We start from the raw sequence: 25,417 nt of genomic DNA, 5'->3' as shown, positions 1-25,417 counted from the left end.
CAGAGTAAAGCTGGAGTTTTTTGAGGCGGTCAGTGTAGGGCATTTGTTTGAGGCCAGTAATCCTCTTTGTGAGGTACTTCTGTGGCCTTTCCAGCTGCTGCAGATGTCTTGTGAGGTACTTTCCAAAAGGGGTGTTGTACTCTATAATGGGTCTAATGAGTGTTGAGCAGAGGGGAACAATGACATCTTTTTTCCTGGATGGGAACCCTTTTATGATGAGGTGTGCCACATAGAAGGACTTCCTGACTACTGTGGTGATGTGACTATCAAAGGAGAGACTACTGTCCACCTGGGTCCCAAGGTCTCTTATCACACATTCGGTGTTAAGTAGATTGCTGCCTATGTGGTAGTTCATGGGTAGAGAGTTTTTACCAAAGGGGATGACACTGCACATTTTGGCATTGAGCTTGAGGCCATGGCTCTGACACCAGGCATCTGTCTCAGCGAGGCCCTTCTGTAGGATGTCCACATCATTTGGGGACTTGACTATGGCTCCTAGTTAGCCAGAGGCCTTCTGTGTTAGCCTGTACTTCAGAGAAGTAGATACCAAACAGGAGAGATCCCAGGATGGAACCCTGTGGTACTCCACTTGTCACTGCTTTGAGGTCAGATTTGGAGTCTGCAACTTTTACAGTCTGGGTTCTGTCAGTGAGCCAGTTGGCAATCCATCTTGTGATGTAGTGATTTATACCTAGTTTACTGAGTTTAGCTATAATTCCAGAATGGGCGATGGTGTCAAAAGCCTTGGCGAGGTCAAGATAGGCTGTGTGAAGCACCTTACCCTCGTCTACGGCTTTAGAGACTGCCTCAAAGAAGTCAATCAGGTTCAGGAGGCATGATCAGCCTTTCACAAACCTGAACTGGGTGGGATCCAAAGTTTAGAGGTTACCAATGTCTTTGTTTATGAGTTCCATGGCCTTGCAGACCTGGCTTGTCAGGCTAATAGCTCGATAGTTCCCGGGATGAGTGGTGGCTCCCCCTTTGTGGAGTGGGATAACTGTTGCTGTGCACCATTCAGTGGGCACAAAGCCTGATGTGAAGCTATTATTAAACATGGTTCTTAAGTGGGGAGCCAGTTCATTCTAAAGTTCGTGTAAAACACAGCCCGGGATGTTGTCCGGTCCCATGGATGCTGTGTTTTTGGCTTTAGAGAGTGCAGCTTTTACCTCTGTATTTGTGATTACAGGGACTCTGCATTCTTCCTGTATAGATATGGACCCTTTAGAGGGTGGGGGTAAAGTTATCACTGAACCTATCTGCCAGTATGTTGGCAATATCAGCTGGTTCTGTAATTTTTGTGCCTTTGTGCTGTAACTCAGAGCAGAGCTGGGTGTTGCCATTGAGATTCTTGACATAGCTATAAAATGCTTTGTGGTTGTCCTTAGAATTAGTGGCAATTTTGTTTTCATAGCTAGCTTTGGAGGATATTATAAGGGATCTCAGCTTCTTAGTGAGGCTGACCAGGGAGCTACTCCATTCATGGGATTTTACTCTCTTTTGCAACAGTTTCTTCCTTCTGTTGTATAGTTTGTTTATGGCAGGGGACCACCAGATTGGCTTCCTTTTTTTGGAGGATAGCGTCTTGGTTCTGTTTGGGATAGCACGATCCATGCACTCGTGTAAGTGCTTATAGAGTGCATTTGTGTAGGATTCAGCAGTTGTAACTGTATTGTCCATCTGCATGGGTGTCATGAAGTTCACCACTTTTGTCTTAAGAAGCATGAAGTTGGCTTTGGAGAAATTTTTTACCGTGGTTTCCATAATGGGGGGTGGGGGCAGGATGTGGATATCAAGTGTGATTAGCTTATGGTTGGATTGGACCAACGAGGAGTTTACTTCAGGTGTGGAACACCGGTCACTTATGTTGGTAATGACTAGGTTTGGGATATTGTTGCCCCTGGTGGGTGTGTGGATAAGTTGATCCAGGGCATTGGAGTTTATGAATTCCAGAAAGCGCTAAGCTAAGGAGTTGGTATATGAGTAGATTTCCCAGTTAATGGTGGGGTAGTTGAAGTCGCCCATTATTAGGGTGTTTGGTTGAACCCTAATATTTTCCAGTACATCAAGAAAAGATGAGTGGGAATCCTGGGGCATGGTGGGGAATCTGTAGAAAGCTACAATTTGGATTGCAGTTTTGCCCAGAGTTAGTTGCACTTGGATAACCTCGGATGCATTATGCTGAATAACTAGCCTGGAGGTGTGGATATCCTTAATGAATATGGACACACCTCCACCTTTGGTGTTTCGTTCCAGGTTACATGGCCGAAAAGTGTGGTATGAGTTATAGCCTGGTAGTGCAGGGGTGCTCTCTGGAGCCTTGAACCAGGTCTCAGTCACTGCGCAGATATTGATGTTCTCCATTTTAAGGAGTGCATCGAATTAGTGCATTTTGAGATTTAGACTTCTAGCATTGAGTAGCATTACCCTCAGTTTTTGCTTGCCTGTTCCTGTTATGGTGGTGAATTTGTTATTTGAACCTTGCCTAAAAAAGGCACTATAGGGGCAGCAAGAGCCTTAGCCAGTATCTGGAATCGCAGGGGCGACAGGTGCAGGCTATCTGTGGCAAAGCATCATGGTCTGTCAACCATGTCATCCCAAGCAGACAGATACTGGATCCCCTTAGAATGACACCAGAAGCTTAGCCAATTGTTTAAGTCAATCATTTTGTCCTTGTACTGCAGTATCATTCGGGGCGATGGCAGAAAGCTACTCAGGGCTAGGGTCATACCTGCCTGGGCTACAAGATCGGAGAGCTCTTCCATGCCTCTTTTCATGTAGTCCAGGGAGGTATGTCTCAGGTCATTCACATCAACATGGACAATGACAGAGTCATATTTGTACTTGTTGTGATGTGACCTGAGTGCATGGGTTATGTGGCAGATCCTGGCACCCGACAGGCAGCTGACAGTAACCTTCTCCTTGTTTAGCCTGGTGAGTGGGACATCAGTGTGCCTGACTATAGAGTCAACTATGACTAGTGTGTTGGGTACGTTGGTTTGCCTTTTTGGCTGTGGTTGAGTGGAACACTGAGTCTGTGGGCTATGTGTCATTTGGGTTGTGTTGGGGGATGGAGGTTGCTTGCGTTTCTGCTTTGGAGGTCTCCGTTGCTTAGACAGATTATTATTGAGAGGCTCCGCAAATGTTTTTGTGTTACTATGTGTGGATTTCAGTGATGTAGATTTAGTGAGACTATGTGATTAGTGTGGTGTGGTGCAAATGTTTACTTTCTCCTCATGACTTTCAAGTTCAGTCTTGGTTGGAGAGAGCTTTACCTCCATTTTGGCTAGATAAGTGCATCTCTCACAGGTTGTAGTGTTGGGTGGTAGGAGGAGAGGGTTGTCTGTGTACATGAGGCAATTTCTACATTGCCTCAAGATGCCCAGATTCATCAGATAGACAGGAGAGAACACTGGGAACTGACCCTTGGACATGCCTGAATAACAAAGCATTTTCCTCTAGATAAGTGAGGAAAGTGAGTACAAGAGCTGCTTTTCTCTAAGCAAGTGAGAAAAGTAAGTACAAGAACTGTTTTCCTCTAGGTAATGAGGAAGACTGAGTTCTATAGTAATTAGTAGCTTATTTAGTGCTTACAAGTTCTGAACAAATGCTGAGTATGAATAAGCAAATTTAAGTGCTAAAACTAAGAATCTGTATCTGCACTAGATGAGTTACAGGACAGAAACAAGTGCAAATGCAGGCTTTCAAATCAGAAACTTGAGAGAGATGGAAGAGATTGCATAAACGGCCAATAACTACAGTTTCTGGGCCAGAAGCACTCCTTATGTGGTAGACAGGTTACCTAGTGCTTACCACTCCCACTGATAAGCATGAAGGCTTCCCTCCAACACAGAAAGGCTTGGGGGATCTCAGAAGCTTACATACAGTCCTGGATACAGCACATCTGTATCTGGAACACTAGTTACACAAAAGGTAGGAAACAGGCTTACAGTTTTGTTTTGTTTTTTTTTTTTACAGAAAAGTAGCAAAAACAGTAGTAAAAACAATTCACATGCAGTGCAAGCTAGCACACCTGAGTATGTAGCAATATTAGACCAAACACAGTTTACAAAATGCAATGAAATTAAAAAGGACTAAAAGCAAGTGCAGAAAGAGTTTATTAGGTAGAATGTGGTAAAGAGATCGGACTGGGGGAGTATCCCAGATCAATTCTACAGTGGGGTGAGCAACTGCAAAAGCCACCAAATTTAAACTACAAACAAAAATAGGGAGGACGGGTGGGACGAAACAGTTTCAACAGAGATCTAAGCAACTACAAACTCTAAAAACAAAAACAAAATACTCAGCTCTGTATACTTGCAGATCAGTCTCTCAGAACAGGGAGACAACATTTTCAACTGAGATCTAAGCAACAATTAACAAACTCTATAACCAAAAAAACATATACTCAGCTCTCTATATTTGCAGACAGATTGGAAGGCAGTCTCTCAGAACACAGGTTCCAGCAATTAAATGCAGGCTGTTACTAACAGGTCAAATTTTATGCAAGTAATCCTTGAGTTAGATAACACACAAGTTGTAAAAAACAGTTATACCAACTGAAGACATGGCAGAAAATGGGGAGGGGTTGGGAAAACAGTTTCAACAGAGATCTAAGCAACAACTAACAGTACAAACTCTAAAACCAAAAAAATATACTCAGTTCTGTATATTTGCAGATCAGTCTCTCAGAACAGGGTGACAACAGTTTCAACAGAGATCTAAGCAACAATTAACAAACTCTATAACCAAAAAATATATACTCAGCTCTGTATATTTGCAGATAGTCTGGAAGGTAGTCTCTCAGAACACAGGTTCCAGCAATTAATGCTGCGGTCATGTCTTCAGCAATTAATGCTGCGGTCATGTCTTCAGGTAAGTATGTGTGTGTGTTAAGGGGTTTGGGCAGGGGCTATGGTGTGTGTCAGTGAGTTTTGTTGCTGTGATGTGTGTGTGTGAGGAGAATGTAGCTTCTGTGGTGGTGTTTTGTGCGTGTTTGCATGTAGTGCAGCCTCAAAGTGAGAATATTTAAGTAGGGGGGTGTGGGGGGTGCAGCCTCCCACATGGCTTGTGAAGCCCCCCTGCTTTCATGTAGTAGAGAGATTGTGTGTGTTTGTGTGGAGAATGGTGTGTGTGTGTGTGTGTGTGTGTGTGTGTGTGTGTGTGTGTGTGTGTGTGTGTGTGTGTGTGTGTGTGTGGTAGCACCGCTAAAGTATTTGAGGTTTTGAATTTCACAGTTTTCAGGTTTCGCTGTTGTGTGGATTCTGCTTATTGGGCTCAAAATACTAAAATTCGAGATTTCAGTATTTCGAGCTTCTGAAGTGAATCCGTCTGTACATACATACAGCTATGTATACATATCTGTCTCTCCTTATCCCCCTCACACTTGATGAGTGTATCTACCAGTATGTGGCATATATATATATATATATATATATATATATATATATATATATATATATATATATATATATATATATATATATATATATATATATATATATATTTATATATATATATATATATATATATATATATATATATATATATATATATATATATATGATAACAAGATGTATATATATATATATATATATATATATATATATATATATATATATATATATATATATACACACATATATATATATATATCTATATATCTATATATATAGATAGATATATATATATAAATATGTATATATAGCTATATAAAGTACAATGACACATAGACTCTTTACATGTATGTACATAACACATTTGCATAATGTAAATACACAACAACATTTAAAGAGACATCCCTGCTATACACATTTATATAGATATGGGTGGGGATGTACAAATGACACCACATAACATGGAATGCTGGGGTTATATGCACTTACGCATTACAACAGTTGTCCAATGGAACCAGATCAAGGCCGCAACAGTACATAAACCACTCCCCCACAGACCCCTGTGCCTGTGGACTGTCACCCTGTAGATAGACAGAGATACGCAGGTATTGTAAATTACAATGGCTGCAACACATGCCTTGGACAGGCCATAGTGTCCCTGGCCACATGTCCGCCTATCAAACTGCAGACAACCACATATGGCCAGACTGGTAAGTGTAGACACATAGCAGGGATATTACCAGGTATCCCACACCTAGGATACTAGATACAATAACAGTACCAAGCAGTAGCACTCTGCAGGCCGCACATGCTGTCTAACACAAGGCCACTTTGCATACTCCATAACTACTGTGCCTGCATCAACAGATACAGCAATCATAACCTGTGGCACATGTGATAAGTACTGTGAGCTGTAGTATGTAATCCTAGATTCACATTATCCAACTCTGTGTGTGTCTGTGTGTCAATATATCCCTTCACAGCACTATGGACATGCCCATATGGGCTATCTCTGTGCAATGGTATGAATTTTATGGCCCTGTGACTGACTGATGGCCTCTACATTCCCTCCTCTACAAGGCCTGCTGATGTCATCCATCTAAAGAGCACTGTCTGACAGTCTGATAATAATCTCCTTGGCACATGCTAAGTACTACAAGCTGTAGTATGTATTACTAGATAGGTAGAGATCCTGATCTCACATTATCTAACTGTATATGTTTGTATTAATATATCCCCTCACAGCAGTATGGACATGCCCACATGCTGCTCCAAATTCCATCTCCTACAAGGCCTGCTGATGTCATCCACCTTAAGAACACTGGTTGACAATCTACTCTCAGATGAACTCTGTGGGGTATACGATAAGTACTGGATACTGTAGTGTGCAACAGTAGATAGGTAGAGGTTCTAATCTCGCACCATCCAACTTGGTGCATGTGAATATGCATATATCCTCTTGTGGCACTGCAAACATGCTGGTCTGATTTATCTCTATGCAATGTTTATGCATTTTAAGGCCCTGTGACTAGCTGTTGGCCTCAACATGGGCCTCCTTTACAAGACCTGCTGATGTCATCCACCTTAGGAGCACTAGCTGACAATCTAATAACAGATAAACTATGTCCTGCATGCGATAAGCACTGCAAGCTATACTGTGAGGATTCTAATCTCACAGCATCCAATGTTTGTGTGTGTGTGTTTGTGTGTGTGTGTGTGTGTGTGTGTGTGTGTGTGTGTGTGTGTGTGTGTGTGTGTGTGTGTGTGTGTGTACACTCATCTGCATAAGTATAACTGATGTCCTCCACCATCATCCCCAGGTGACACGTATCAAGGGTATGAAAGCATGATGACGCTGACTGTCCCCATTGTCCTAGACACACTGGTCGACACATATGCACCGAGAGAGCTGTGCACATATACTGAAATACCTTGCTGATGTCATATTTCTGTTGTGCTTCCTTGCCATCCTGTGCTGCTGTATTGCCACCATGTGTCCATAGTTTAACCCCTCTGACTCCTGGAACAAAAACATACGCAGGTCCATGACACACCTGTCATTTCATTCTGTGACACTACCACCAGTGTACCATCAGGCAACAAAGATACATAAAGTTTGATGTGTAGTCATGACGCATGCCAGCACACAGTACCTGTCTTGGCCCGAAACAACTGCCATGGATTAACACTACTGCACTACACAAACGCATGTAAAGTAATATAGTTACCCTGTGCATCAGACACATATTTGCAGGTCCCTGCATTGATGGCATGGATGACAGGGATGTGGTACAGGTATCATCACATGCACAGGATGTGGTGTGGGGGTGCCAGTGGCCTAGGCTGTGTCAAACAGTTGACAGCATGTGTGTGAGTCAGAAAGGGGTGCTGGTTAGATGGGCCATGGAGAGGTACCGTGTGTGTCTGTTGGTGACCTGCATGTGATGTGATGGAGTGTGTGCATGTACACAGTCAAGCCCAGTGCTAGCCCTACATGTGTTTATGGCAGACAGTTATGGAACGTACATGGTTGAGTGGACAGTTCACCGACTCCGGCCATGAACACAGAAACTGGCTTCACCAGCTGTAGTACTGGAACCACCATGCCCAAGATTAAATGCAGTGCTAGTACCTGATGGTGACTGCTTTCTGCTGGGCCCTTGTCCCCCACATGAAATCCCAGGACCAAGTGCCCATGGCATGCCTCATTGTAGTATGGACAGCACACTGCCCTCTGTAGTGCTGGAGGTACTTCCACTATGGGAGCATGAGTATGCATGGCCACATGGACTCTCAGCAGATAGTGTTGCTGGCCTACATCCATGTGTCCAATGCTCAACTCAAACCAGATGTTTCAGCACAGACAATGTGCGGTCAAAGACAGAAACTGTCTCAGCCCACCATCTGTCCACTACATCAGTGAATCACTCCAGGGTGTCACCAATGCAGAGGAGGCAGTCACAGATGTCAGACTGTGCTGCATCCATAATCCTAAGCATCCACCTGGTATTGCATTTAGAATGTGCCTGTGTCTCCATCGCAGCCCGAAACATGCGGTGAGTGACCCATGATTTGACACATGCAACAGGTGGTGGATGGGCAGCAGTCCTCCTTTGAGCACCCCTGTCATTCTGCATGTGTGGGCCAATGGTTACACTCACTGATGCCATAGATGTCACACTGTCCTGTGCAATGTTGTCACCTTCTGGCTGTCCAATATCTGTGGCCTCTGGGGACTGGATATGTGTGGGCACACTGACTTTGTGTGGGGACAATGGGGGCAGAAGAGGAATGTCAACCTCTAGGACAGATTCAATCCCCAGCAGCCCCACCTGTGCCTCGCTTTGGCCACCATCATCATCAGAGTCTGTTGAGACACTGACATCAGGTTGTGAGGGGGACAGATGCCAACCCCCCATTCACCTGTGAGAAGCAAGACAAAAGCAGTGAATTACTACCTCCACTATTATGTATGGTAATCCACACAGATGCATACAGATGAGGATTCACAACTGCATTACTTGTGCCACATCTTCTCATCTCTGCTCCCATGCACAATAAACTTACAACATACACAGATAAGTCAGGCCCTGTATAGCATGCACTTCAACTACATCCATTTAATGTTGCCATTACAATACACCTGTGAGGTACGCAATATGACAGTGTATATGATAAAACTAAACACACCACCCAGTACACCTATCTTGAGAATATGCCAGTTGTAGTATCACTGCCTCAGGTATGTACCATCTCCCTATTGTGTTTGTGTTTGAACAGGCATCTTGGTTGCTCATAACTATAAGTGCAAATGTGTTAATGTTTGTACAAATACACCTTGATTACCCAGTCTATGCACTGTAAGTAACTGTTCCAGTCTGGAACATAAAAACAGTCTACTGCAGCTAATCACAACAGTTGTACATAAGGCAAAATGGCAGCCCTTAACTTTCTTAGGGTATATATGATCCATAAAACAACAGCATCACACTTTCCAGGTACTTCAGCCATACCTGATGGACCTATGAAAAGGTGATGGAGCGGTATTGTTAGCATCACCAAATGCTGCAGTGCTACAAGGTATGTGCATATATCCACATGTACAGTAGCTACTGTAATAATGACTATATTGCTGACATTCTGATTATGTGTGTGCAACTGTGCATGTGACACAACTACTCCCCCAATGCAGATAGACCTGATAACCATGTACTGGCATGTACAGACTGTCACAATGACTGATACAATATTGCACTGGTAAACACAGTAAGCTTACTTGGACGCTTATTTTCTGTGGACATTGTGGCACCTACCCCCATTATGTATGGGATGATGGATGTCTGGGAGCTGTTGGTTGATCCTAGGTTTGCCATGAATTCCTCTGTGGCCGAGAGTGGTTGTTCTGTCACAGACCTCCACTGATGGCAGCCAGACCTCCCAACTGTTCCGAATTACTCGGTTTTTACCGAGTTTTGGGGTCCAAATGAAGGGGTGCCACGATTCCCAAGTGGCACCCCTTCATTTCCGATTTTTCCTTGCATTTTTTAAATTTTTGCGCTGTCGGAGCTGACGTCATCACGTGCGCAATGACATCAGCTCTGCCAGAATACCAGCCAGTTGGAATTGAGCTCAAGGAGCTCACATCATCATTTCCGGCTGGCTGAAATGGCGGGAATTCGAGCAGTTAGAGAGCTGGGATTAATGGCGGCAAGGAACATTTCCGGCTGGCTGAGCAGTTAGAGCTGGGATTAATGAGCCGACGACGAACAGAAGAAGAGCAGTTCACCAGGAGTAATGGCAGCAAGGTTCGCCGGCCGGGACAGCAGGGAAGCTGAGGGGATTAATGGAGGAGTAATGGCAGCAAAGTTCGCCGGCCGGGAACGGGATTAATGGCGGCAAGGAAGCTGAGGGGATTAATGGAGAGTAATGGCAGCAAGGAAGCTGAGGGGATTAATGGCAGCAAGCTAAGCTGGTGGGCTGAAGACCTTGGATTCAGGCAGGTAAGGAACAGGGTGTGTGTTTGGATTCAGGCAGGTAAGGAACAGGGTGTGTGTTTGGATTCAGGAAGGTAAGGAACAGGGTGTGTGTTTGGATTCAGGCAGGTAAGGAACAGGGTGTGTGTTTGGATTCAGGCAGGTAAGGAACAGTGTGTGTGTGTGTGTGTGTGTGTGTGTGTGTGTGTATGTGTGTGTGTGTGTGTGTGTGTGTGTGTGTGTGTATGTGTGTGTGTGTACATAGTTTCACTAGAAAGTTTTGAAACCTCATCAAGGTGTTCTGTCACTATGTTTTGGGTTGAGGTACTTATATTAATACATATCTGTTTATAGAGCCTTAGGCAGAATAAGCCTAAACTCATAGCATCAGTCACTCATGAAGTTCACCATCCTGTCTTGGTTTTGAAATCATCAGCTATTTTCAGATGTAGGCACCTTTCATTTGTTTATTTTTTGTCTCCTGAAATTTACTGGTGGTACTAGCCATTCTACTTATTTTCCTTTAATATTAAATGGGGTTACTGTTGTCAAACCTTTACACACTCTTTGGTTTTCAGCCTTTCTAGGCTTATATATTACTAACAGGTCTACCCTGAGCATTTTTCATGAGAGTGAACAGAGATTGGCTCATGTAATCTGACAGAATATTCTGACATCCTTTTTAAATTTTCTGCAGTGTCATTTGTTATATTTGTTATGCTATACACCAGATCCAGAATATAAACATTATAAAACTGAAGTATTGATTCTTTACTTTTAACATTTCCTCAGGTTCATCTTGCTTTAGATTTCATATTTGTGCAATGTGTATTAGAATTATATAATTAGTATTTAATTTATACTCAAATGTTTTTACCAGTCCATAGGCTAAAGCTGGTGTTCTTACAAAATAAACATACTATATATCGTGTCTGTCTATATATAAAACTTTACTTTTATTGGTGTTATATTATAACATAGAATCCAGTACCATTGATTCTTTTAATTAATGTAGTGTTACCTGCGATTTCTTCCCATTCATCCTATCTACAGTATTTGTTCTTTTTGTGTTATCCACACAACTTACAGTTAATGTGCAGAGCTGTGTACTGCATAATGTGATACCCAGAAAAGACCCATCTGTGACTCTAGAAAAATGGCAGCCAGTACAAGTATGCAATTTTACATTATAACTTAGTTTTTAATCAATTTCCATAACTGATTATACTGTATACCTTACACAGAAGTACAGTGTGAGGTAGGTGTGTGTGTGTGTGGTATTCAGGCTCAAACCCTGTACCTTTAGTACAGGGTAAAAAGAGCCTACTATCCCTAGCCACCACCATTTCTGAGTGAGTTGAAAGCTTTTTTCTCTAACAGTTGAAAGTTATGTTCTGAGCTTTGTCCAGATTTTTTTTTGTACTAAGAGTTCAGAGAGCTATGATGAGAAGTAAGAACATTTTTTTTTGTGCTAACAGTTTAGAGCTATGAGAAGAAGTGAGCACACAATTTGTATTCTCCTACTATTGTTTTTCTGCTAACAGTTCAGAGATATGGTGAGTGAGAAGTGAGAACTGAATTTGTATTCCCCCATTATTGGCTTTGTTATTTGTCCATGTTTTTTGTGTTGAGGTTAAGAGCTATGTTGAGAAGTGAGAAATGAATTCACTAAATGATGGCTATTAAGTTTCAGTCTTCCTATTTTTCAGGCAGCTGCTGATTTGGGATAGTGGTATGTTCCATGTTGTTCTGAATGTAGTGCATAGAGTCCTGGGTTCAAAACCTGCCAGTGAAATGCATGATGGTAGCACAGCATTTTACTGTAGCAACTTTACAAAATTATACAAGCAATGTTTAAAATGTGTCCCTGGTTTTTAACCTTTTGTCCCCCCCCACAAAAAAAAAATGAAATTTAGAATAAGTGCGAGACGCTGTGCAAGATGCCTATGGCTTACACTACTGTCATTCTATTTATAGTGTGGGTGTGGAAGCAGACTTTTATGATGGAAAAGTTCTGAATTGGGCAGATTTGTCATTATTGGTTCATGTGTTTTGTTTCATTGCCTACAGTACAGATTACTGGTAAAATGTTCAAACGCTAAATTTAAAATGTGCTCTAACGTGTGTTGTATTATACAAGGAATATAATTTAATAAAGTCAGGAAGGTGTATAAAGAAAAGAACACATGTATGGTTCTTGTTTTGAGTGCAAGGGGCCAATGATTTGAAAACAGCCCAAAGGTAATCTTTATCCACCACTGGCCAGATGCATTTTCTCTGGATGTGGTGTGTGTGGGTTTCAATGCTGTTTCAATGAATGTGAGTTTCAAGGGCAAAGTTTAATGTCAAGCTTATTTTCATTGTGAGACAGTATTGCTTTGTTTACCAGATGATGTATTTTAGTGTTTCTGCATTGTTGTGCTGTAAAATGTAAAAATAAAATTCAAATCATTGTAGAAGTAAAGCAGTATGCATACATTAGTAGTGTTTATGGTAAATGGGGCAAAATAGCCAGGTAACAGGACACTGGAATGGCTGCAGGGGGACTCTGGTGCCATGTTTTGGTTGTCTGTTCTTCAATTTGCGTGCGAAAGTTGGTATCCCACAATTCCATTGGAGTGGGTGGGCTTACATAATTATGTATGCAAATTAGATGGTAATCAGCGTACAGATTTGTACCTATTTTTCATGGGCCTTGTCCAGATTTTTGATGTTTCCAGGTTGAGAGGTATGGTGGCAGTATGATCCATGGCAACAGCAGCTGCCCTTTGATGTGCAGCATTCACCATATCTGTGGCCCAGTGTTGGACCTGCTCATAGGTCCTGTCTTGCTGGCCAATCTGATTAACAGCCTGCACAAGGTCTGCCCATAATGCTGCCCAGTGTTCATGATTGTGCCGAACCCTGATAAGCAAGATGTGATGGTGGTGCCTGAGGCCATCCAGTATTGCATCATTCTCTGCAGTTGTGAATGGTGGATGTCTCCTGCAATAGATGGTTCCTGAAAGATAACAAGAGAAGAACACATTACATGACCAAATACATGGACGTCCACTATGTACAGATCCTGCACACCCATAATGGCCTGCACTATCCACTTCTCCCTCACACATCATGTCCCATAGTCTGGAAATACACTACATGTGTGGATATCACCAAGATAGTAGCAGTACTGGGTTATGTCCCTGTGTACAGAAAGATTCTGCTGTATGTCCCTACACCCATCACTGAAGTCTACTGTGGTGTATCCCCTACAGGCAAATTCTCACTAATATGTCATACGGCCACTGTCAGACAAATAGCAGTGTGCTAATACAACTATATGGGGACAGTCCAGCAACACCAGTGTGCCAAAATGACAGAAAGCAATGCAAACCTGCTGTAGTATATGTCCTCTGTAGGCATCATACCTCTCAACTATGCAGATGTTTGCAGAATGTCAAGATGTTTGCCTCATACATGTGGTCCTATTCAACCAAACCTGTGGATGTCTGACAAATGGTCAGCCAATCATTGATGGTTGATATCAGAATATACAGTCAGATTCTGACTTTCACACTTCATACCCCTCAGAAAACAGTTGTGCTACAGTAAAATCTGTTAGTCTACTCATGTTCTTACATTGGATGGACAATATATATATATATATACTCTGTCACTGAGTTTGGTCCTTTAGCCCATCATTAATTATGGCTTTGTCCTGATATCTTGCTGTAGGGTTTGACACGTATGTTAGGCATAGCTATCAACCAAACTGGGACTCATGTCAGTGACACAGGGACATAGCCAGAGTGCAACGGGGACATTCAGGGACACTTTTACAATGTTAGAACTATGTATGTGACACATTCACAGAATGAGAGGAGGTGGCATGTAGTATATTGTTTGATGTTACAGGAGTGTACACCCTTAGTTATTGTCACTATGTACTATATGTAATCCACTAGCTTTCCTACAACAGTTGACCATTGTGGGAGGGATTGATAGGGACAGATCTGAGATGTGCTGAAAAGTAGGGACACGTGTGAGTCATGCACGTAGGTGTAGGACAGCAGAGTATCTATGACTTCTCAATACCATAGGTCAATGACAAGCCTACTGCTGTACTCCCTATTCCCCATATCTCCATCCTCCCATCTGCATCCCGTTATATGGAGAAATCTATTACATACCTGGTAGAGTGCAATATTCCTTTTTATAATCTTTCCTCTGGAAAAGCGTATAACACCCACTGTCTGTGTGCCTGAAATCTCATACAGACCTGTTCCCCAGCTCCAGTTACTTGCTCTTGAAGGTAATGCTTATTAGCAGTTATTGCCTCTGCACCAATCAATGGCTCAGAATTGCTAATTGCAGCCAAAACAGCTGAACTGCAGTATCAGTAGCCAATGACATGCCACCTCAGTGCATTATATAAGGCCTTCATGTAGGCCTTGTCCCCTTTCTTACTGTTTGAGATGGACATTACTGAGATGTGAAGATGACAGCATCACAGAAGGTAGGTACAACTACTGTCCACTGTAGAGATTTGTGAAGTATGTGCACGGTTTTGCCTCATATGTTTGGTCAGTGTCCCATGACAGTGTGGTCATCTGGCAGTTCACTGGCAAACATTGTGGGTCGATGTCAGTAAGGGAAGAGAGACATGTGAGTGTCACACTTCATACTGTCAGAATATGCATGCTAATGCAGTAACTGTTATTCTATCAACTTACTATCTTTGTAGGGGCAAAGTGTTGAACATGTCCCTATCTCTGGCCTTTTGCCCCCCCAGTAAGTATGGCTGTGTCCTGATTCCTTGCTCTAGGGGATTGGGAGGTATGGTATGTCTGTAGCAGCTACCTTTACATACAGCTGTGTATGCCACAGGCTGCAGCTGCTGTTGGGGATACAACACATAGAGGGGGATTGTTAACACTTTGTTAGACAGCAGTCTGTAGGTGTAACTGTGGCAGCTGTGTCAGGGCTGTTGTTGTGGCAGATCCAGGGTAAGGGTATTCTATACAGTCCAATCAGTGCATGTCTGCAAGGTACATCTGTTATGCAACAGTGTGAATAACAGAGTGGTAGGCAACATATAGTTAGTTAGGTGAAATGGATATGTGCAATGTGTCTCTGCCTGCAGGCATTTATCTTGCAAAACTGAGTAGCAGTTAATTAAGTAGCAGTAAACCATGGGGATTCAGACTGCAAGACACAGTCATTACTTGCTGCCTGCACAATAATGTAATTGAAGTGCATCACAACACTGGAATCAAACCCAAGACTGTGTGTGACAACATGTATTGCATGCAAGGCATTTAACAGACTGATCTACCAAGACACTGCCAAAACAGATGCATTTGGAAGATATATGTGCACATATACAGTCTGTGAGAGACATTTCTGCAAGCATGAATATGTGAGTGGCTTTAATTGGTTGTATTTCTGCACCAGGGTCCCAGTTGTACGGGTACTTTGCCATAGCTGCCTTAGCAGGTGTCTTTCTACAAGTTGCTGATAAAAGGCCACATATACCTGCTATCACAGGTCTCATGTACATCTATTGGTATATCTTTGGCTGTCCACTGGTGTGTTATTGGACCAGGATCCAAAATACACTCCTATTTTCCATTCCTTTTATATGTCATTTACACGCTTAATTACAGTAGGTAGCAGTCAGTATATATTACTGGAAACACTTGTGTAACCTAAAACCTGTAAAGCATGGTGGGTTAATGCACTGTGCTGTAGGTGAGAGAAGCCTGGGTTTGAGACTGGGCAGTGGTGTTTATTTTGCACATGTGAGTAACACTGTCATTGACACATATAGACATTAGAGCTCTTTAAAACTCATTTAAGCTGAGCTAAGCAAAGCAGCGTGGTGCACTGCTGTGTGCAAAACTATGCTAAAAAATATAAAGAAAAGAAAAAAGGGGTGCTAGGAAAGTGGTGAAATGGGGGCAAGCAGGGGGAAAAACATAGTGAACAGCAGGTAGGTATGTGCGGGAAAGGTGTAGGAAAGAACCATTGCTCTCTATTTCTTGTACAGCAACAGCTGAGGATTTTAACAGATTTTGTTGATGAATTTGGACTCTCAAATACCAGTGAGGGCAACATAAATGTATTGTCAAGCCAATTGGACCACATTAGTTGTGTCCAGTATACACTTGAGCAAAATGGAGAGCTATGTATGGGAGATACTTTTTTGTGGGACAGGTGCACCTTTTTTTTTTTTTTTTGAGAGAGAGTGGAATGTTGGAATGTTGGGGAAGGGACATAGGCATGTGTGGGGAGATCAGTTGGGTAGGAGAGGATGCAATAGCAGACAGATGAGTCAGCAGACAAGGGTGTTGTACGATACATGAGGGGGTAAACACCTTGGATGGGGAGGGGGTTGTGGAATCAGAGACACATGTGCCTCCAGATGGCAGCATCATGACTGAGGTCCCCACTCATGGGCAGTTGGCACTGCTCCTTCATTGTCCTGAAGGTAGCTGTGCTGGAGGCTGGGCACTAGGCCAGCCTGCCCCACCAGGTTGGCCAGTGTGCCCTTAATCTTTCACAGGTGACATTCATAGCTCTGATGAATGATCTTGCTCACCATGGCCAGTAGTTGCTGCTGGGTGACTAACGCTCATCTGCCACCACCCCCAGGAGGAGGCTGGGCCCCATCTCCAGATGTGGTTTCATCCAGCCACCACAGGTGGTGCATGGGGCAGTGGAGAGGCACCACTGGCCTGGGTCCCAGATGTGCTAGGACCAGGTGCCATGTCCAGTTGAGGTAGGGTAGGCAGATCACTGGGAACCTGCCTACCCTGACATGCTGTGGTGATGGAGGTATAGCAATAAGTATAGGTTAGTTATGAAAAAAAAACATATTATTATAATAACAGCATGCCAGAACAGTGGAAATAACTCAAGTACATAACAATGCATATTGTGTGAAACACAAAATTAAATAACAGAACAGTCTGGATAATAACAGTATTCCAGTAACAGTTACAGCACATGGCTAACAAAATAGGTAATTTAACAAGATATGTTAATATGCAACCATTATAATACATAACAATAACAAACACATGCCCCAAAATACAGTTTAATTTAACAACATATGTTAATATTGAACCATAACCAATGTATAACAATAATAAATAATGAAGATAAAAGGTGGGGCAGAGAGAAAAACAGGGCATTAATACTATTATTGGCTATATACTTGACAATAGTACTACTGTCCACTCTACAGGTCTGTCCTTTCTTTATGTGTACAAGTCCGCTATAGCTGCTGTAGCATGTACATACCTCTCAAGCTATCCGCGTGGGACAGTATGGGCCAAGCAGTAGCAAGTGGAGGTACACAACTGCACAGAACACATGCACATCAAGTGGACTTATATAACTACTAAGGTGTACTGTTGGCTGATGTATTGATACTCTGCTGTTTAGGTAATCATGTCAATGATAAACCTGTGACAGAGGGATTACATACTACTAATTACATTATGTGACAGCATGACACTTCAGAGATATGTATGTGTACAGTACAGAAATTAAACAACTATCATACCTTGCTTGGCAGGCATGGGGATAGGACCCAATAGCTGTGACTGTAGAGGACATCTGCATGGCTTGAATGAATTGGCTGCAGCAAAGTTTTCCAGACACTCCATGCATACAGCCATATCAAGAATACACATTACATATTTCACTTTATATTATTATTATAACATTTATTTCCTTTATTTGATGCTGTATTTTCACATTCTTGCTAATGATTCAAACAGTCTGTGACATCTAAATGCACAATTATTTATAGATAATATTGGCTACTTCACCCATTTACCTGTGGTTACTGTAGAAAGTGAAGTTGTAAGCATTATGTAGTAAAACCTCACACTGGATTCAAAACCTGGTTTATGTGTGCCAAAATGCACTTTATACAGTGCATTTAACAAACTGAGCTCCTGAGTTACTGCTGATTATTGATTGACTGCCATTTGCCTACAGCTTACCTGGAAACAAAATAGGACCTGGCAGTACTACTACAGTTTTATACTAGCCTGCAGTGACAGTGGAACACACATGCATGAAGTACAAGCATGACAGAGATAGTAGGTAATCTATACATTACCATATAGACTGCAGGTGTACACAATATATTGTTAGTGGGTTTAAATACCTGTGGAGTCAGCAAACAATACCAGACTAAGGAGTGGGGCTACCTCACCCATATACCTTACTTACCTGCTATTTGTAGATGACAGAGCCTTATGTGAATAATAGTGGCCTAGAATCAGCCTTGACTGATACTGTATGTGCTAAAACATTAATTTTGCAGCCATTATATTTGCAGGCTACAGCTATTACACTGTTATTCTTGACTACAGCACCGTAACTCACAGCCTGAATACATATAGCACAACTGCAATGATTAAAACAAGACATTTCTGAAGAATACAATTTGCCTTGGTGTTATTGATATTGGTTGATGTGTTAATGCAAAACAGTTGTCATAATTCACTTCTTGCAAAACAGTTGTATTTCCACACTTATTGCATTGCAGACTTTATTGGAAATACCTTCATGGTGTTCCTGAAATAGTTTCAAGGTTTTATTGCACAACAGTTGTAAGTATGCAGGTGTTGCAATACAGCTGTAATTCCACACTTATTGTACTAGAAACTTTATTGCAAATGCTTTCTTACAGTTAGTGGTTTACTCTTTCCTGCTTATTTCACTACAGTTGGCAGTATTCACTTATTGCAGTACAGCTCCAAGTCTACATTCATTGCAATGCAATCTCTACTGTATATACCTAATTGGAGTTAATTCTTTACTCCTTCTTGCTTATTTGACTATAGTTAGCATACTATATCTGTACTCACCACACTCATGGTGCAACCTAGCCAAGCGCCTGGCATACACCTCAATATTACAAACTCTCTCCTCTGTAGCTGTTGGCAGAGAAGCACACATCTGCATACCAGTTTAGTAGATATTTGGTTTAGATATTGGTCAAACTGAGTTAAGATTACTTACATACTTGTGGGGCATTCCCTGCCCAAGCTTCTCTGACTCAGGTGTCCAAGAGATCCACCTTTCACGCTTCAGGTTATCATGGTGGTGATGAATCTGCTCACATGTGCGGGGGATACCTGTCACACTGGTGAGTTCACATGCCAGCCAGTCCAAGGCATCTGCCTCTGCCTTGCACTCTGAGCCCTGGAACCCTCTCTGCAGCAGCTGGTCACCATGTTTTTTTTTGCCAGGAGTCCATCCATGACCCTGGACTCCCAAATGCTCTAATGCTGCGCCTGGTAGTGTGCACCCTCTCCAATGCCTGCCATAGTCACTACACACTCAGAACCCCAACAGATTATGTTGTATTCCTGCCTAGTCAGCTTAAGGTCACCTGTTTTCCCACCCTTACAACCATTGGGCAATATTTAAAAATGTAGTACATCTCTTAGCAGTGTGCAAGCCAGCCCAGCTGAGCTAAACTGTGTGAAAACCCAAAGACCTGTATGCTTAGCAGTGCTTAGCAGTGAGCAAACTAACCAAGCAGAGACAAGCAGTGCATACACATTTTCAGCCATTAATGTAATCATCATCATTGAAATATCTTTATTTTTATCATTTTGCAAGTTACTGTTAATCACCAAGTTGTATATGACATGAAAGTTTAATGTCTGTTCTTTTCAGGTAGAACTGCCAGATGGCTATTTCATTTTAATGATTGTTTAATATTCCAGAGAGTGACTTGTTGTCTATCAATTCTGATTTTGAAATGGATATAGTATTTTATTATGTAGCTGAATAACAAATTTAATGTTTTTTTTTTTTACTCCAAATAGCATAGCATAACAGGTACAACAGTATGTCAGTGAAATATGTTGCATCAAAAGAGTTTGTCTTTGATCTGGTCAAGGCATTAGGCACTGTTCCCTATGCCATCATAATTAATAAATTAAATGCATTATAAATAGATCCATATGTGGCAAGGTGGACATTACATCAGCAAAATGACAGAACACACACAGTGTGGGTGACAGGGCCGCATTTGTTCAGTGATGTTCCATAAGGCTCACGGCTGGGACCATTTTTGTTTGGTGCTTATTCACCTGAATTACATAATAAAAACCATGACCTGTATTTAACAAAGTTTGCAATTGACAGAAAACTGGTAGACATTGTCAAAGCCCCCTCTTACACAGAAGCCCTCAGCAGGAACTTATAAATGCCCAATGTATTGAAAATAGACTTAAATGAAAAGATAAAAATGCAATGTCCATATAGCATTGACAATACCACACTTCAAAATGAAAATGTAGTTAGAGACTTTGAAACCTGGATTGATAATTTTCTCTATTTTCATTGCCATGTAGCAAATGTCAGGAAATCCTTCTACTTGGTGCAACTGATTGCCAAGGGAATATCATCTACATCTAAAGAAGTTATTGCACCCTTTTACCCAGCACTGATCAAACCAACTATATAATGCCTTCTCTAGGATGTACCTCACCAGGCATATCAAACTGTTGGTAAAATACCAGGGTTCCTAACAAAGTCTTACAGACTCATCAAAGGTGATGTATTCCTTGCATTATGAGCAATCAGGGACCCAGTAGTCCAGGATCTCTTGTACCTTCACATTTCAAATAGCCCCACAAATAGCAGAACAAGAGATCAGAAAATCAATAAAACAAGGTGGAGAGACAGAAGTATTACTCAGCATCCCCCTCACCACTGGAATAAATGCTCCTTGCAGCTAAAGCAGTGTGATACAGTATCTTCCTTCAAACAAGACCTGGATAATTGGATGGGTCTTCATAAATTCACCCTGGTCATGGCTGGCATATACCTCCTCAAGGTAGGAGGTATAGTCTAGGGTGGGAACTGACAAAGCATGAGATTCAGTAGCCTTGAACATCCTATGATTCCTATGAAGCAGTAATGAACAAATAGTAGTCCTAACTTAATATAGTGCTTTTTGTAAGTATTATAAGAAGTGCAAGTTAATAACACACATACCTTGTGAAGAAAATATAAAATTTAGTGTTAAATTTAAATATTTTAGCTGAAAAATAAGTCACTTATGTGAATATCAATTTAATACAGCAACAAGTTAATCAGCACTGTCTACATTTTTCCTTCAGTTCCTCCCTCCCAGCCTCCAAAGAAAATATACAATTACCCTTCTGCCATGTTGACCAAGCTTTATTGAACAATTATGATCTTTCGTGTCACACTTTGATTTACCTCATACTTTTTAGTCACATTTAACCTTTATTTCACTTAACATGTTATGATTACAGTTTTATTCTTAAAATACAGTTATATTATTTAATTTATTGACATAAAGTTGTCTTCCTTATGAATTGTGGTGCAGGACAAAATTGATGGCTCAGTTCGAACAAGGAGATACGTTTATTATAAAAAACACGTAAAAACACGTTTAAAAACTGAACAAACACAGGTTAAGCGCTTTCATCTGCCATATTACAGACTTCTTCAGAACCATATTTTCAAAATAATTGATAGTTTATATACTTAATTACTTAATTAGGCACCAAAAAGCACTTCATCACTGTTTAAAGACATACTTCATTTGTTGCTGTGCATATATAAATATATAAATATAATTAAAGATGAATTGAACATATAAATATGAATGTAAAACAACATATATATTTACATGTGATATAATACTAAAACAAGTTAATTTTATACACTCGCTACTACTATCAAAGTGTATAACTAATCTAAAATGAGAAATGGCTTTATACTAATATATTCATTAATACCAGGGGAGCTGGTGGCATCTGTTAACATCTGCCATTTACTTTCTTTTGATTCTAATAAAGCTTTCCAATTCCCCCCTTGTATTAAACTGTCTACTTGATCTATAATCGAGAACTTAAAATAATGAAGATCTCCTTTAACACTCATATGTTTATATATCTATATATGTCTATTTCACACCAGGGATGAAGCGAAGCGTACGGGAGCGCGACCTAGATGTCAACAATCAGTGAGGACTTATTCCGCGATTACGAAGGTGCAAGATGCACATATTAAAGGTACTGTTAACAAAATAGCTTCAAGCCCTTGTATCAAACAGAATAGTAACAAATATTTGGGCAAAAAAGACATTGTTAATGACTTTAATGGTAAAACATTGAGTAACAATGCTCATGATGTATTTGATCAATTTTTAAGTGATGAATATGAGTTTATAAATGGTGAAGAACAACATCGAGTCGACAATCGGAGAGGTCACAGTATAGTGATGGATTCCATAAAAGAAATGATTTTTACTTTAGGAAAGAAATTATTGGTTATTAAGAATGTAAAAATAGACAATGCCTATTTAACAAAGTGTATAGAATTACATATAGTCCCAAAGGGACTAAGATTTTATAAATTACCGTTGGGGGTTGATTATAATACAGGCATTATCAACGAATTTAATCAAATGTTTGATGGTTTCGGTTATGAATATATGAGAATGCTGATGAAAGTGAATGATGGAAAGCTATCTGTTTTAGTTAGGGAAGTGGAAAAATTGAATCATGACATTGTAAATGATGTACTATTTGATAAATGGAAGGATTTATATCATATAGCAGATAATAAAGTAAAAAATATTTATGATAGAAAAAATAGAAAGATAGAGCGAGATTTAGAAGCATATCATGTTAATAGAGCATATATGTGGCCACAGGATAGATCAGCGTTTGAGACCGATAGACATCAGAGTTATAGAAATAGGACGGGACAAATGAGTATGGACATGAATTTTCAGGGAGGCAGATTCTATCCAGCTCCGAAAAAGCAGCACACACAGTGGAACAGGAGACAACAATAAATAATTATGAACAATGCTATGATTTTCCGACTCTGGAGATTCCCAAAGCAGAGTATTTGGAGACAAATACATCAAATATAAGTAGGTCACCCATAGATTATCAGTTAGTTATACATAATGTTGCCACAAATAATATATATGGAATAAATGAAGGCAGTGAGAATGAGTTATTGTTGGGAAAAAGAAAAAAACATCTTAGCCACTTTCAATGGATTTAATGTATTCAATTATACAGAGTTGGAAATTTCCCGAGAATTTTTCACATTATTTAGTAAAGGAATGAAATATATTCCTAATATTGGTCTCAATTTAGTTGATTGTATCAAAGACATTAAATTATACTGTAGAAGGCTAAATCTAGCCTTACAATTTGATCAACAGGATGGAAGTGGTAAGTGTGTAATACAACAATATTTAAGAAAGAAATGTTCATACATCCCCAACATGAATGCACAAATAGCCAATTACGAGAAGATGGTATGTAAAGATATTTATTGGTTAAATAAAAATATTAAAACTAAAAGTTTGTATAAAAATGCCTTTAAGGATAATCTAACTTTCAATGAAAGGGCATGTTTGAACAAAATAATTAGGAACAAGGAAATACGTATAATGAAACCAGATAAGGGGGGGTATTGTTTTGTATAGTACATTTGATTATAATATAGCTGTACATAACATACTATACACATCAGGTAATTATGAAGTAGTTTCCATCAATGAGATCAATATAGGTTACAAGAGGATAGACCTAGCCTTAGAGGAATGCTTAATAGACAACAGAGTTGAGTGGAATATCCAATTTTGGCCAATATTATAGGTATACCTAAGTACATAAGAGTATCATTAATCCTCCCTTCAGACCTATTATATCGGGTTCAAAATCCAAAATGTATAACATCGTGTGGTTATAGACAGATGGACAAAACACGTATATGAGAAATTAACCTATATCACGAAGGATTCTTGGAATTTCTTGAGCAAATTGACTCCGAATTTGTGGAATCAAGGACTTACATTTATAACTATAGATGTTATAAATTTATTTTCGTGTATACCTAAAGAAATTGGATTAGAATTTTTCAGTAATAGTCTAAGAAAATATTCCAATATGAGTTGGGACAAAATTTGTTTAGTAACAGATATGATGGGATTAGTACTTGACCACAATTATATATTTTTCCAAGGAGAATTTTTTAAACAGAATAAAGGTGTTGCAATGGGGGCTTCTTGTGCCCCCATTTTTGCAAACCTTGTCATGGTAGAATGGGAGACTGAATTTTTTGTTTAAAAGTATATATTATTCTGATATTGTTTTTTACACCCATTATTTGGATGATATTTTTATTTTATGGAAAGGTACCAACGAGACCATTAGTTCATTTGTTGATTATATAAATGGTACAACTGATTTTCTCAAATTTACATATACTACCAGTGATGAAGGTATTGCATATTTAGACACCTTTATTAGTCTAACCAATGGAGGATTTACATCTAGAATCCATAGGAAAACAACATTTTCAAATGATTATATTGAATTTAGCAGTAATCATCCTTCATATGTGTTTAAAAATGTATTCAAAGGGTAGTGTATTCGAGCTGCACGTATGTCCTCTGCTAAGGAAATCATGGAAAAAGAGATACAATTTATATATAACATGTTTGAGAAAAGAGGTTACCCCCAGACATTATTGAAAGATGTAGTTAACTATGTTTACAAATATTGGTGTATTAAATACCAACCCTTATTGGGCAGGTTACCCAATATGAATAACAATATTAATAATAAAGCCTTGGCACGTGGGGAAAACAATAGAGTATTTGTTTTGATGTACACTCCATTTGTACAATATGTCAAGGAGATAGTTAAACGTCATTGGGAATTGATTACTGTTATGGAGAATGTGGGGGTAATATTGGGAAGTTATCCAAATTTTGTATACAAAACTGCACCCAACATAAAAAGATTACTTGAACAAGTGACTAATAATTCAGAAAGGAGGTATACAGGAACTAGGAAATGTGGTTCTTGTAAACAATGCAGAGTTATCAATGAAGCAGCTTACATTAAATTAGAAGATATCAACAGAACAACGGTTAGATGCAGGGCAGGCAATTGTAACTCCAAACAAGTAGTTTATCTGGCTACTTGTTGTGCCTGTCCCGCATACTATATAGGGAAAACTGAGAGACAG

The sequence above is a fragment of the Protopterus annectens genome, chromosome 1.part0 (assembly GCF_019279795.1).
Source record: "Protopterus annectens isolate FY-2018-M chromosome 1.part0, PAN1.0, whole genome shotgun sequence".
NCBI lineage: Eukaryota > Metazoa > Chordata > Ceratodontiformes > Protopteridae > Protopterus > Protopterus annectens.
Note: the sequence above shows the minus strand (reverse complement) of the source record.